Consider the following 12,822-nt stretch of genomic DNA (forward strand, 5'->3'; position numbering starts at 1 on the left):
CTTTGGGATAAAAGATTTTTCCAACACAACACAAATGCCTGTTCATGCATAAAAGTAGAAAAACAAAGTATCTTAAAGGATAATAAACGTAGGTTTCAGAAAATACATGCAGCACAGGTGAGGAAAAAATACGCTTTTTAAGCTGAACTGCACATATTTGCTGAACTTCTAACCTTCTCTTTCATTTTCTCACGGTTCCTTTAAGCCCCCTTGCCTCGTCTAATTATTTCCAATAAAGATAAGGAAAAAAAGGAACAAATCTAAATGTAACCAGTATTAGAGGCAGATAAAAAATATAGCTTACCTGCAATTAGAAGTGGAAGTGGAGCTGACAGTGATTTAACTGAGTGTATTTTTACTGCAGTCACAGCAGCTGTTGCTTTAGTCCTCTTCCTTTCAAAATGACATGCGGCAGTATACAGGTATGATCCGTATACCCACCACTAGAGCTGCTCTTCTTACTCTCTTAGGGAGGAAATGATGGAAATCATTTTTTAGTTTTCAAAATCTCCATTTAAAAAGGAATATCAAGATTATGTCGGTGTATTATTTTGTTGTGGTTTAAGTTTGAAAAGTATTGTCAATTAATGGATAAACATCTCCATGTTGACTGTCTCTCCCATCAGCTAAAAGTGTCCAACATTACTGGCCAAAGCAAAATAATACTGCAGAAAATATCATAAAAACGACACACATTGTCCGTGGTATCAGTGTTATCTGTATACCTCCAGGCGCATTTAGGCAGAATTTACACTGCTTTTACACTGCCTAGACTCTAGAGGATCTTATCTTGTTTGTCCAGTGGTCTTTCGGGGCTCACTGAGGTTATTTCCTCGCCAGTATCGGGACTCGCCGTGCCCTGCAGTGGGACGCGTTGCGATGTCAATGTAGAAGTGCACTCATCTGAATACCAAGATTAAATGCGTCTCGTCTGGTGTACTACCCACAGAGCCAGTCTACAGCTCAGTGCATTTAAACAATGTTTAGATTACTGAATTAGGCAAAAACACCGATACAACTTTTCTGGAATCACTTTAACCCCAATTACCACACAGACGGTATTTGCCTTGAACTGGTGACTCCCTTAACAGCCACCTAAAGCAACCGTCTGTTGCATCTACAATAACTAAATGGATTAATGTTGTGCATTACCGAGCAACAATTACGCAGGGCTGTTCACATCGAAACGTGTGGATAATTTAAAGCTCCCATATCATGGCCATTTCTACTGATCATAATGCCATTGTTGAGGTCTACTAGAATATATTTACATTGTTCAATGTTCCAAAATCACATTGGTTTTCTCATACAGCATCTCTGTATATTATGTGTATTCACTCTGTCCTACATGCTCCTGCCCCCCCACCCCCCTCCCTATGAGCCCACTGTGCTCTGATGTGTGTTTATGTGTTACAATAGCGTTTGTTAGCAACCAGAAAAGGGCACCAGTAATGACAAACAGATGACAATGCTGCGTGGGGTCTGGGTGCCGTGTTGGCGGGACGTTGCGGGGCTCGCTGCTCCGCTCGAGGAGCGGATAGTGTGAGCTGGATTACTGGTGTCGTTTCCTGGTTGCTGCAAAACTGCTAGACAGCGAGGAACTCAGCCTGAGCACATGAGTGTGTGGCGAACTGTGAGTGGAGATCCACGGAGCCGAGGCTGAGAAAAGATAAGGTGTGTGCCGGCGAAAAGATAAGGCTGAGTGTGTGTGTGTGTGTGTGTGTGTGTGTGTGTGTGTGTGTGTGTGTGTGTGTGTGTGTGTGTGTGTGTGTGTGTGTGTGTGTGTGTGTGTGTGTGTGTGTGTGTGTGTGTGTGTGTGTGTGTGTGTGTGTGTGTGTGTGTGTGTGAGGAGCTCCACGGTTTTGAACCTGGGTATGGTTACGTCACCATACTCAGGAAGACTAAAATGGAAAAGGAAAATCTCCAACGAGGCGTTCTGGGGCAGCATAGACAGGTATTTTCTATGTTAGAGTTTTACTCGCTACAGGGTGTACTTTGAGGGTTTGTGACTTTGCAGACCGTTTACATGCAGAAAAAGCTACATAACACACAAGGGGACGGGTATGATGATGGTGGTTGATTACACTAAAGGTTGATTACACTAACAGAGCACAGATCCTATGGGATTAGTTTTGTATCATAAAGATAAAGCAACACTTTCTCAGAATAAAAAAAAAAAACTGAGTCAAACTAAATAAAATAAATTTCAAAAATAAAACTATAAGTTGCAAACAAATCATTTGTGTAATCATGTAAACTATAAGTATTTTTTATTTTTTTGGTCTTTAAATACATGTTGTCTTTTGAATTGTTTGTCTAAAGTCAAGGATCTAGAACTGGTACTTAGTTTTAATGATACAGTCTGGTTATTATGCTGTTTGGAGGAGGCCTCGCAGGTAAGAGCACTAACTAGCTACCATCACATTTATCTTAACTTGACTTAAATGTATTAAACGTATAATTAAGTGATATCAAAATATAAATAACTAATGTCATGCAAACATATTAATATTTGCTTGATTCCAGTGTTCAATTTAGCACAATTGCATACAAACTTTAAGGGATTTTAAGATTATGAAGTATTATCCTAAAAACTGAATAACTTAGATTATTATTTATAGTTTTGCTGAATAGTTTCATGTCCGCTTACCTTAGAAACGTAAAATGCCACGGTAGTGTGCAGATGGGGAGCATGTTAGCTTAGCTTGGTAGCTTCAGCTAGCTCTGGAACTTTCAGCTGGGTGGCAGCAGGGTTATGGCTAGAAAGGATCCGTCGAATGTAAATATGACGTCACGTTCTCGTTCTAACTCTCGTTGTAATCGGAGCGGCTCGGCTGTAATCGGAAAGGGTCGGGGTGGGCGGGACGCGGGAAAATCACGGGAAGATCGAGAAGAGGCGTCGTTCTAACTCTCGTTGTAATCAGAGCAGTGGTAACCACTCAAAGTCCTCAAGAGATAGGAAACGACAGCAGTGTGGGACCTTATTACGCGAAATTACTGAGCACACATACCACCTACAGGATGAGACGTTCATGTGTACAGTGATATCAAGACTAAATGATCTTTTGGAGGATGTAAAGCAACACACCCCACATGACAGTAGTCTTCCTCTCACCTTCACGCACCCCAAACACAAAAGGCAGAAGAGGACCATAACACCTCTCAGTACCAGCCATCGTAGACACCCTTTTTCAGGCCGGGTGGGTCATAAAGCTGAGGTCATGAGATCCAACTACAGAGTGGACAGCTTGAACAAGATTTTAAGAGCTAAGTCCCCAGAGTCTAATGCGGGAGGAGCAGGCAGGGGTACGAAGAGGAGGATAGATGCTTTAGGTAAGAACAAAGTATATTTACTTTTGCCATCTCCTCTATATTCACAAAACACAGCCAATCATCCATTCCAATCCTATGTGACATGGCACAGTTAATTTCACTCCAATAGAAATTGGTGTAAAAGAGACCATTAGTCTTCTCATTGTGCTTATTGCTGTGGCTAGGTGTTAACTATTGTTGTTGTATTGTATCATATCAAAAATTGTTTTCATCCAAGACACCACCGCCAGGTGAATGTTGGAAGCTTGGAGATGAATGGAGCTGTAAAGAGGTGGTAAGTAAAACAACGTTTTTAATTCATTGCATGTGATTGATGTAGTTATAAAAAGTATATCATAAGCTGTCATTACAGTCTAAATATCAAACAGCAAAAGGAGGAGAGTCTGAGGAGGAGAGGAGAGGAGGAGAACAGAGGAGAGGAGACAGCAAAAGGAGGAGAGTATGAGGAGAGGAGAACAGGAGAGGAGAGGATAAAGCAAAAGGAGGATAGTCTGAGGAGAAGATGAGGAGAGGAGAACAGAGGAAACAGGGAAAGCAGAGTAGAGAGCAGAGTTGAAAGATAATTTGAAACCAGAGCAAACAGTAGCAGGAGAAGTAGAGCAAATGTAAGAGTAACTTTGAAAAGTATCAGCAAGAAGATCAGAGTTGCATAATGTTATTTTGTTTTATTCGTTACTGTTATATTAATGTTGTATGTTAATTTTTGTACATAGGATAATAAAGATGATCTTAACCTTGAACTCGATTCATGACCTCATTTCATTATTAAAACCATAATATCAAATTACAGACTGGATTCAAATTAGGATCTCCAAATGTGTTGATGTAATGTTTGTGATAAACTGAAGGATAAAGTGTTCCTTTATGTGTTGAGAAAATTCCCCTCCCTCCTAAGCCAAGTAAGGTGTTTAAAAAGCCTCTTGGATCAGCTGGAAAATGCATCATCACAAAGCTGAAAACAGCTGTTTCACTTTACTTTTGAAAGATACGACAGAGACAAAGCTACACATATATGATGATATTATAGAATATGATGCATTGCTGCAGATTAAACTACCCAACGGGATATAAAAGAGGTAAACACATCTACAGCAGTAACATGCAACATACATTTTATTGCACCAGGAGCTATCTTGGGACTTTTACTGCAACAACGTTGACTTGCCTGTGAATACAAAATAAACCATAGTGTTGCTGATCTACCGTGTTGTCATTCTTCTTTCAACAGCAAGACCGCTAACAAGTATTTACATACTTAATATAGTTTAGTTTCTCGCCATCCCAAACGTAAACATTCAGCCACGTGACTGCGCTTCCGAGCCGCTCCGATTACAACCGAGCCGCTCCGATTACAACGAGAGTTAGAACGAGAACGTGACGTCATATTTACATTAGACGGATCCTTTCTAGCCATAACCTGGCAGCAGGTCCCGCCTCGGCTCCGCCTCTTTGCCCTTATTTGGAGCAGGCTGGAGAAGGCGGGAGTTGAACTCTGACGTCACTGTCGAGCCGTTAGTGGCCGACTCCGCCTACTAAGGGCTTCTCGGCAACTCTGCAGAATTCTATGGATGACGTCAGGGACCCTACGTCCATTTATATATACAGTCTATGGTAATAACCAGAAAAGCATGACATGGGACCTTTAAAACTTCCCTCCATCAGGTCCTGCCTTACTTCCAGGTAATGAGGTAACAGGGGTTGTTTTATGGCAGAGGTGTCCACACTTTTTTCACCGAGGGCCACATGCAGAAAAATATAGGAAGGGCTGGGCCGCTCACTGGAGGTATATTGCCTCATAAGTTAGATCAATCAAATGTAGGTAAATTATGGTTGATATTGATGAAAAGAAGTAAGAACACGCAGCTCTCCATAGGGATTTCATTTATTGAGTTAGCAGCTAATTTCTTAAAACAGGAGTCTCAGATTGCTTACGATAAGAGGAAATATTAAGCATTTATTTCAAGGTTGTTGTGTAAATGTATTATTGGGATTTTTTCTTATCAACTATATTTGTTAGAAAATGTTTTCAACTTTTATTGACTGAATTTATTTGAAAATTGGCCTTATTAACACATGAATACTGCTATATATTTGAACATATACATTTAAGAAGTACAATAGCAGATGTTTAATTTGTGGGCCATATTTCATTATACTTTTTTAGTTTGCTGAGGGCCCAAGTGGTCCGCAGGCCGCATGTGGCCCCCGGGCCGTAGTTTGGACACCTGGGTTATGGCATCGCCTTTCTGCAATATCCTAAACTTGCTTGGAGCTCCAAATGATGGTGTACAATCCAGGTGTATTTGTGGTAGTGATGAGCCACATGGTGTGGTAGAGTTTTTCCGTTTATTTTTCTGAAAGTTTTTAGATTTTTACCTGAGTAATGTTTTGTGGCACAGCAGTGAAGTTAGTTTTAGGTTGGATATTTGACAGACACTCACTCAGGATCCAGCAGCATTTTCCCCTCAGTTTCACAGGTTGTCTGCAGTCAAAGGACTGTTAGCTCATATCCAAGCCCTCACTCTTAACCATACAATACACAATACTGGCAAAAGTGTATTTGGCAGCTTCAGAAACACCAGGAGAACTAGAGGGAGTTCAACAACAAACCATTTTTTTTTTCATATACACAAGACAAATAAACAGACTCTTTTAAAACGACCCTAGGATCATGAGGGCAGTCCGATGTTAGCATGCATGATTTGGCTGGATATTTACGTCAATTACCAATCTCACTTTATCGCAATATGTCATGCAAAATCATCAACTAATGTCCTGTTTTCTCTGCATGACTTATGAACTGCTAACTGCAAAATCACATTTATGTGGGACTAAGTATCAAAGTGTTGATTTTGGCCACAGCAGGAAGCTTTTTCAATCAAAAGGCTCTGAAACCCACTATTAAAGTGTGAAGCTACCTGTAGCCGAATATGGTGAAGATTTTAAATGCTTGAAAGCCAGATATTTCCCTCATGAGACCGAAGAAAAAAATGTATATCCATCAGGTAGACACAGACATGATTCCAAATTAATAATAATGTTGGCTGGATGTATCAGCTACTGTTGCTAAAAGAGGTGATAGTTCTAACGTTGTGTAAAGCTTATTTCCTCCTAACAAACAGTTATTGCAGTTTTAAATCAATAAAACAAGGACTTCAATTTAGCTTTTTTAATTTCTCAAATTAATTCATTAGAATTAGCATACCTAAATTGTAGAATGATAACAGTGACAGCTCATTGTCACAACCTGATTCTGTTAAAAGTTGATGATATTCAATTATCAAATGATCTTACAAATGCACAGTCCCTCCAAAATAAAGATTCAATAATGCTCCACCTTTTAGTAGGTCATGAAACCAGATCACCCAGAGCCAAGAGTCAATGTGTGTTCACTGTTTGTACATTGTAGTATATATATTTCAAATATGAAATATAATTGGTACATTTCATTAAAATTCTTGTTTCTCATGTTTTATGTCTCAGGGTGGAGTATTTATTTTCAGCACTGTAGCCAGGCTGACAGAGAGCCACAGCTCGATTGAGCCTTCTATTCCCATAGCACTCAGTAGGAATGATTTTATGTGCTTCTTTAACGATGAAATTTTTACTCTTAGAAACAAAATTAATGACCTCTTGCCTTGACCAGTATAGTGTTATCAACATCTCCCGGAAACGTAAGTTCTAATATTACACTAGATAGTAAAATAGAATGCTTTTCAGCCATAAACCTTGAACAATTAAATTCAATGATTCTCTCTTCTAAACCATCAACGTGTATCTTAGACCCGATTCCAACTAAGCTGTTAAAAGATGTTTTTCCATTAATTAGCACTTCTTTATTAAATATTATGAATATGTCTTTATTATCAGGCTATGTTCCACAATCATTCAAAGTAGCAGTGATAAAACCGCTTCTTAAAAAGCACAACCTCGATCCAGAGGTTTTAGCCAACTATAGACCTATTTCTAATCTTCCGTTCCTCTCAAAAATTCTTGAGAAAGCAGTCGCAAAACATTTGTGTGACTACTTTAAAAAATATGATTTATTTGAAGATTTTCAGTCTGGCTTTAGAACACATCATAGCACAGAGACAGCTCTGGTTAAAGTCACAAATGACATTCTAATAGCCACAGACTTGTCTCTATTCTTGTTTTGCTCGATCTCAGTGCTCCATTTGATACTATCGACCATGATATCCTATTGCAAAGACTAGAGCACTTAGTTGGCATACAGGGAACTGCTTTAGGCTGGTTTAGGTCCTATCTATCTGAACGCTCTCAGTTTGTACGTGTCAACGATGAATCTTCCATGCAAACCAAATTTAGCCATGGAGTGCCACAGGGCTCAGTGCTCGGACCTATTTTGTTCACATTATATATGCTTCCGTTAGGCAATATTATAAGGAATCATTCTGTAAACTTTCATTGTTATGCGGATGATACTCAACTATATTTATCAATCAAGCCTGATGAAATTAATCATCTAAATAAAATTCAAGACTGCCTCAAGGACTTCAAAACGTGGATGACCTTACATTTTTTAATGTTAAACACGACCAAAACTGAAGTTATTGTACTTGGCCCAAAGAATCTAAGAAACAAATTATCTAAAGATATACTAACTATGGATGGCATTAATTTGGCCTCCAGTGAGACTGTAAGGAATCTTGGTGTTATATTTGATCAGGATTTATCCTTTAACGCCCACATAAAATCAATTTCAAGGACCGCCTACTTCCATCTACGTAACATTGCAAAAATCAGGCATATCTTGCCTCAAAACGATGCAGAGAAACTAGTCCATGCATTTGTTACTTCAAGGCTGGATTATTGTAACTCCTTATTATCAGGGTGTACCAAGAAGTCAGTCAAGTCGCTTCAGCTGATTCAAAATGCTGCAGCTCGTGTACTAACCAGAGTTAGGAAAAGGGACCACATTACTCCTGTTCTGGCTGCCTTACACTGGCTCCCTATAGAACACAGGATAGAATTTAAAATTCTTCTTCTCGCCTACAAAGCCCTTAATGGACAGGCGCCATCTTACCTTAAAGAACCCATTATACCCTACTGTCCTACAAGGGCATTGCGTTCCAAGAATGCAGGGTTGTTGGTTGTTCCTAGAGTCTCCTTGGTTGTTCCTAAAATACAATGGGAGCCAGAGCCTTTTCTTATCAAGCTCCACTTTTGTGGAATCAGCTTCCAGTTTGTGTTCGGACGGCAGACACCCTATCCGTTTTTAAGAGTGCGCTTAAGACCTTCCTTTTTGATAAAGCTTATAGTTGGGGCTGATCAGATTCAGCCCCTAGTTTTGCTGATATAGGCTTAGTTTGTCAGGGGACATCTTACTTCTTCCTTCTCTCTGTCTATACCTGTGTACTCTCATGTTCCGATTAACCCAGCTTCCCCAAATCTATCTTTTCAATTTACACACGGCATCTATTGCACGTCTGTCCGTCCTGGGAGAGGGATCCCTCCTCTGTTGCTCTCCCTGAGGTTTCTCCCATTTTTCCCTTTAAACTGAAGGGTTTTCTCCGGAAGTTTTTCCTTGTACGATGTGAGGGTCCAGGGACAGAGGGTGTCGTATTGTCATACTGATATTCTGTACAAACTGTGAAGTCCACTGAGACAAATGTAACATTTGTGATATTGGGCTATATAAATAAACATTGATTGATTGATTGATTGATTGATTGATTGATTGATTGATTGATTGATTGATTGTCAATGGTCAATGACGGTCTTGCGTGGGATGTGAAGAGCTTAATTCTTCTTTCCCCTGAGGAGTTTGAGATCTGATATTGTCTATTTTATGAGGGTAAGCTCAGTGCTCATCATTTTTACTTCCAACTGGGGTAGTTGAGATTGATCGATATGGTCATGTTTCCTGTGTTAGGAACACTTTTGAATGGCATACAAGTAGGGCTGTGCAATTAATCATATTTTAATCGCAATTACGATTTTGGCCTGCCACAATTACGAAAACAACATGATCGAAAAAAACAATTATTTTTCTTTGCTAGGTTGTGACAGTGCACTACAACATATTTGATCGAATTTATTTGTATTTATCATATTTATATATGTTTAGTAGCTTGTGGAAGTGCGCTCCAAAAATATTTGTTGATCTTGTTTATTGGTATTTGTTATTTTGATATTATTTATTTAAATGTCTCATTTATTTATTTATTTTCAGTTGAATTATACGTTCAGGGTAATCAACAGTTGAAAAGATACTGTTCAAATTATTATTTGTATTTGTTTTAAAGTTCAATAAATGGATGTTTTCAAAGTCAATGAATAATCGTATTTAATAATCGTGATATCAATTATTGACCAAAATAATCGTAATTATGATTTTTGCCATAATCGCACAGCCCTATATACAAGCAATGACCAGAGTAATCAATACACCAAAATTGTACATTGCATTCAAGCAGCATCAAATGCTCTATGAATACTTTCATACATATTCTTGGAGGTGAAAGGGGATACTGAATACCTTTCTTAGAATTCTGTAACGGCATGATTTCACTATCGTCCTGGAATATAAGTGTCCCATATTCCAGGATAGTTTGCACCATGGGGTGCAACAGCCCTCATGAAATATATTCATTCGGTCTGACACAATCAGGCAGATGATCATGTGTCCTGATCGCTCTGATAGGATGCCAGCACACACCACTATGGATCCCTTGTATTGTTTAACAGATGGCAAAAAACACTGTGGGTTGAAGGCGACATTTGGCTCATGAGAAATGTGAACATGTCTGTACACGATATCTGAAACAGATTGATCCTATACCTGCTAACCCAGAACACTCACACATTGCTCTGGGCAGATTCTCTGAACATTTGTGTGTCCCTGCTTTTTAAGGATCTTTTGAGACTGCCACAGTGGATATTATAACCTCTTGTGGTGTTTTGAGTTGCAGTTTACCTGTAAAGTTAATTAACGGACAACTTGATGAGTGAATTGTAAGCAGTTGTGCAGGTTGTAAAGCAGCAAGAGTGGAATTCAAGATTTCAGGATTTCCCAAGTTTGATGTCACATAATTAAATGAAAAACTTAGGTAACAGTGTCCTCAACAATGCAATATATACAAGACATAAAAAAAACGAGTGCAAGCTCAGGAAGGGAGCACAAATGCCCCAAAGCAAAAGAAAGGGAACCTACAGGAAAGATTAGCGAACAAAAGACAGCAGCTCATCCAAGACACTCGATCTTGGCAGATAAATGTTATGTAATGGATCGGTTTTTAACCCTGAGAAATTGGTTTAAAATATTGAGTGTTTTTTGTCAAATACTCAACAATGCAATATTTACAAGATATTAAAACCTTTGTAAGCAAACATTAAAGTTAGAAAAAAACATATTTATGTTTGGTATTATTTATTGATTATTGTTTGAGACTCAAAAACAGTTTTACTCTGCTTCATCAGGGTAACATGGAGGTTGCACAAGCACAACTACTTCCCACCCACTTCAAATCAGTGAGAAGAGTAAAGTTATACAGTAATCTTAATGCTTATATCCTGCTTTAATAAATATAAGCTAATTGAGAAATGGTTTTATGTGTGTGTGTGTGTGTGTGTGTGTGTGTGTGTGTGTGTGTGTGTGTGTGTGTGTGTGTGTGTGTGTGTGTGTGTGTGTGTGTGTGTGTGTGTGTGTGTGTGTGTGTGTGTGTGTGTGTGTGTTTGTGTGTGTGCAGATTGTTGTTTCCCTCTGAATAGTCCTTAATGTGTTTGAGGAACCAGGTGACCTTATTTGTTCTGTTGAATGAAAGACATACACAAGTAACAAGTAACATGTCATACACGCAAAATACTCCCTAAAACACTCGCAAATGATATGTTCTCAGAGACAGCCTTCTGCAGCTCAATAATAATCAATGCATGTTCCTCTCCAGGACTGGATAATGGGGAGAGTGCTTGTGGCAGTAGCAGCATGAACACTATGCCACAACACATTAGACATGAAATACATCATACGTACCACCAGTCCTTAGGGATGAAAAAAGAAAAGAAAAACATAAATCTGTCCTTGCGTGCAGGGCATAGGCCATTTATTGAACAGTGCATGCTTAAGAGAAAGAAGATATAAATTAGAATAGCTCAATTAAAACAGGGACTCACTTCACTTAGGAGCGAGACTCACTAACACGTGTCTGAGACTCACAACTTAGCTGCTACAGTCTTCACATTTCAGTAATTTCAATCACACAAGTAGTTTTCACAGATGCTTTATAGCTACTTTGTCTAGCAGAGCTGGATTTCCGAATGTATTAACGTTCTGAGATCACTTTCAAATTCTCTGCCTTCGGCATAAATGCAAAGCAACTTGCAGTTTTGTAATATGTGAATGAATAACATTGAGGCTCTTTTCTCTCATATCCTAAGGCTATAATGATTCATCTGTGTGCTAGCCTAACATCAAAGAGTAAAAATGCAGCTGTTAAGTTTAGGTTCCATACTGTTCTTTTCATATGCCATCCATTTAAATGAAGAAATGACCAAGAAGTCATGTTTTTAAGAATCTCAGAAGCCTCCCATATTACTTTTTCTGTCAATGGTTTGACAAAAACATTGAATAATTAATATTGGCTGCATGCTTCCTTACAATCTAGGAAAGGCAGCATTTTCTTCAGAGAATGAGTTGTTCGAAATTACCAGACAGCAATGCAAAAAGACAGGAACTAAATGTTCTAGTTCTTCTGTTAAATCCTTGTGAAAAAAATGGCTTGAATTGTGTTGCCATTGTGTATGCTTGTTATAAAATGACTCCAAAATGGATGCAACCTTAGAGTGCCTGTTTAAGTGTCTGAGAAAGGGCATGGAGCTCCTGAGAGGGTTTTCTATCCCCACAATCTTAAAGCAGTGAAAGTGGAGTCAGATTTTATTGGGTCTTTTATTTCACACTACTCGAAAGGAGAACGCTTGTTTTTTCGTCCTCACAAGATGTTCAAGTGCTCGGTTGTTACATAGTCTGTACTTAATGCTGTTGGTTGCAAAGAAGTCATGGACTGCAGCAATCTTTGTAAAGGATGAGCATTGCTGACCCAAATAGTTTGGCTGTTAATGGAAAGAAAGAGAAAAAGGAAAAGCAGTCTACATTTTTATTTATCCAGATCAGTAACTCTAAAGACAGTGTTAGGTTACATGATACATACGTAATTGCTTCAGGGATTATACTTAGTGGGATTGTTGTCCTGGAAAATGGCAGAAGCTTAATACAAGAGACAGAGCGTCAAATCTGGTCTCCAGGAGGTGTTCAAGTAATTTAGTTAAAGTAAGTAAAGATTGTGGTTTCAGTTTTAATTTTTCAAGGTAAACTGGTCCATTCTTTTGCTTAAGCTACTTCTTTTAACCCTCGTAATGTCCTCCCGATTACTATGCACCTTGTGCCCTCTGGGGTCAAAAATGACCCCATCTTGCTTGTTTGATATTTAACGCATAAAGTATAAAATGTGAATAAATGTTGTGTTACACCTT

The sequence above is a fragment of the Notothenia rossii genome (genome assembly GCF_949606895.1).
Source record: "Notothenia rossii genome assembly, chromosome: 5".
NCBI classification, from domain to species: domain Eukaryota; kingdom Metazoa; phylum Chordata; class Actinopteri; order Perciformes; family Nototheniidae; genus Notothenia; species Notothenia rossii.